We start from the raw sequence: 4,108 nt of genomic DNA, 5'->3' as shown, positions 1-4,108 counted from the left end.
CTCGAACCCACGGGCTCAGGCAATCCACTCACCTCAGCCTCCCAAAGGCGCGGGATTACAGGTTGAGCCACCGAGCCTGGCAAAAGCTAGATTTTTATGTAACTCACACATTGAAATAAGCTCTGGATGAATGAACAATCTAAAAATAAAAATTCAAATGACAAGAGACAAAAAGAAAGGAGGATATTTTTGTGATATGATGATGGGAATGCCATTTCAAGTAAGAAATGAAATGTAGATGCAAGAATGTAAAACATTACTCAAATATTTGAAAATTATGCCAAAAGAAGTCATAAATATAAAATACTGAATCAAAGAAAATATGTGTAACACAGTTACCAAAGGAAACAAATGACAAAAGGATCAACCTCATTGGTAATCAGAAAATATGAACTGAAATACAATTTTTACCCATCAGATTTGCATCAATTTTTCTTGACAATACTCAAAGGAAAACAGGCCATCATATATACTGGTAGTGGGAGGATAAATCAGCACAGACTTTTTGGTAGTTTCTGTCAAAATTGAAAATCTGCATCTCTTTGTCCAATAATTTCACTCAAGAAAATTTATCTTTTAAAAATGGCTACTTTTGTGTAAGACAAGATGTATACATATTTTTATTGGAGCACTGCTTTTAATATCAAATATAACATAACAAAACAACCTACAGAGGAAAAGACCTAAAAATTCACAAATAGGTGAATTTTTATTACTCAGTATCATGCAGTCTCTAAAGAAATAAGATGGCTAATGTTAGCCAACATTGATTGGCAATCGATATTTGTGACACACTGAACTGGAGCTTTGCAAATCTTTTAGCATTTTGTTTTCTCCAAATCTTAAGAGATGGGCAATATTATACTTACAATTTTATAAATAAAAAATTAGAGTTCAGTAAACTTGAGTAATTCACCAGATCCCACCATTAGTAAGTGATAGAACTGGAATTTGAATTCAGACAGTCTGATGGTAGAGCTGGAGCTGTTTGTTGCTAAGTTATGTTGTCACTATTATAGAACTGTGGACAACATTTTATAAAATGACAAAAATGAGTTGCAAAACAATGCATATAGAATAACCCCATTTTTGTAAGGAAAATAATCTATTTAATATATTTTGTTTGTTGTAGTGTGTGTTTATGTGTATGTGGTTATCCTTTGAGGTAAGATTGGCGGGATGGAGTAGCTTCTATATTTAACTTTTTATCATATTGTTTGTATTTTAAAATGATGGACATGTATTTATTTGTATTAATTTTTATAACTTAAAAGGTTAAATTTACCATAATGCCACTTCCAAGAGAACTAGATTTGTGTGCATATTTTAAAGATAACTTCTCTGCACAAATCTATATGCAAATTGTATATAGGAATGGAGTCAAATTATCTATAATACCATTTCCTTACAGATAGTATTACAATGGATATTTTCTGCATATATTTTTTCACTCATGAGACAATTTTTATAGTGTGGAATAGATTCTGAAGTATTAAATGCTAAATTCGAGTTTATAAACATCGACAATTTTAATAGATACTCCCGACTTGAAACACCTGCCCTTTATCCTACTCCTGGGCAATGTATTAATTTGACTTTCTATACTCTTTTCCCATTTCTTTCTCTGTGTCTTTCAGTCTCACTCCTGTAACATTGATTTTCCTGGTGATGAAGAGTTATCTGATGACCTTGGGCTTGAACTTGGAATGCTCAGATCTCTGTGATGCTTCTCACGGGCAGTAGTTTAACCCTTTTCCATTTAACTGGCTCTGTAAGCATTGCATATTTCCTTATGCCTTGGGTCAGTTATTTCACTTCTGTATACCCATCAATAAGATGATGATGATACCATCAATAAGATGATGATGATGATGATGATGATGATGATGTGTGTGTGTGTGTGTGTGTGTGTGTGTGTGTGTGTGTGTATGGGGTGTATGTGTGTGTGCTTCTTTCTTCTCTGCCTACCACTATCATTTGGAGATACAAATGACAGTTGAGCAGGAGTTTGACAAATCCTGCTACAAGTGGTTAGTATTTATTGCTCACATAATGAGCTAGAGAAATGACATTTTAATGATAGGTCTTGTCAAAAGTTAGTGGTTGGGAAGGACCAGGAGGGAGTAGGAGTCTTTCTAAACTGTTAAAATCACATCTTCTCACCTTAAAAGGTATTTACTCTTTTCCTTGATAGACGGAAAATATAGACTTGTTTCTATACTTCTCAACTTTCTCCATTAGAATTTTCACATTTGTCATCTTGGGTTGGTTTACCTTTCCTTGCTTACCCATGGCTTATGGATGATCCTTCTCTTAGCCATTGGCCCACATGAAACCAGAGAGTACATATTGACAGCACAGAATGTGCTTATAAAATTGGATAAAAATACTAGCTGGTTAGTACCCTGGTGGAAAGCTACCCATCATCTATGCTTCTGCTCCCTTGAATGAGCAAGGACTGTTGGGAAGTGACTAAATTGGAAACAAATTTAGCTAACATTTATTAGACAGGTTCTGTGCTCATGCTTGTCTCATTTAATCCTCACAATAACAATTTTTTGGAAATACTACCATTTTCCCACTCTTATAGATAAGGAGACAAGTTCAGAGAGTCACAAAACTGGTAAGTGGTATATCTAAGACTCAAAACCAGGCATACCTGACTCCATATTATGTGATTTAAATTGCTCTATCATACTACTTCCCCAAACCATACATGTGCAATAGAGAACTGAGCTGGTGTGTTTTCAGCAAACAGAACTCGTCTTATTGTTAAGTGCCTTGAGATCTCTGCTGATCCATTCCTCCTTCTTAGTCCTTTGTTCTCACACATACTTTCCATTATTTTCCTTTCTACTCCCATGCCACAGAGCCATATGCTCCCCTCTCTTCCTTGCACTCAAGAGATAAAACACTGTAGTGGAGTTTGGACCTCAGCTCAGTCAGATCTTGAATAAACAACAGCTCTCTGATTTTGGAAACCCAGCTTCCCTCTGTCTATTCTCTCCTCACTGCTAGCAGCAAGACAAGCAGATTGGCAGTGTTGGGTGCATAGGCCCCTTGCAGAGATATGTCCTGTTTAGGAGTTCTTCAGAGTCCTCTTTAGGCTGAGTACTTCTCTTTTCAGTTCTCTGAAATCTCTCTTTTTGACTTAGGTTTTGCTTCTGTATCAGATTAGAGCTTTACCTCATGTCTCTCAGCTCCAGAAAAGGTGATATCTTAGTATACTTTCTCATTTTCTACTTAGTTTGGGTTGAAAACTCTTCTGGGTACTTTAGGTCCCTCAGATCCATCCAGCTCAGGCTGTTCTTAGCCAGTTTCTGCTCCACTATTTGTTTTTGTCATTCTTCTGAAAAATCACTGGTTTCTAGGATGCCTGGCTCTGCCTTTCTCTCTCTCTCTCTCTCGGTAATTCAATGAGTTAATCTTTCGAGTTGTCAGTTCTTTCTGGTGCCTTAGCGGTACCCAGCTAGTATTCATAGATGCAGCTGTAAACACAGAAACTATACACTATGTATTCTTGTTTGTAGGGAGTGAGTGTGATAATATGGATTCTCAGGGAGTTTTGCTCAACTTTAATGTCATAGATCCCTGGGCCTTCCACCTTTGCCATGTTAGCGTTCCACTATGTATCCTGGATCATAAGGAAAGGGTGTGATGATATGGATTCTCAGGGAGCTTTGCCTGGCTTGAATGTCATAGAATTTTAGATCCCTCTGCCTTTCACCTTCATCATTTTAGTATACCAGGAAAGTGACTGTCCAGTTTCTACCATTGCAGAGTAAGGGAGCTCACTGTGTCTGTAGGAGGTCCAGTCCCCTGTGCAACAGCTCTGGCTTAGAAAATTCTTCCTCATCATGAGCTGAAGTTTGCCCCCCTGTTACTGTTGGACACTGGTCTAAGAACTTTACATGCATTAGGTCATCTAGTCTTTATAACACCCATCTTAAAGATGACAAAAGTGAGGTACAGAGAACTAAAGTGATTTGCCTAAGGACACACAGCCAGATGGGGATGAATTCTAACTCTACAGTGTGTGCTCTCAACTCCTGTATTGTCCCAACTTTCTGGTTCTCTTGTTCCCCTGTTGGTCCATTTTCCTGGAAGA

The sequence above is a fragment of the Carlito syrichta genome, unplaced genomic scaffold, assembly GCF_000164805.1.
Source record: "Carlito syrichta isolate Samal-C Ts95f unplaced genomic scaffold, Tarsius_syrichta-2.0.1 Scaffold309834, whole genome shotgun sequence".
Lineage (NCBI taxonomy): Eukaryota > Metazoa > Chordata > Mammalia > Primates > Tarsiidae > Carlito > Carlito syrichta.
Note: the sequence above shows the minus strand (reverse complement) of the source record.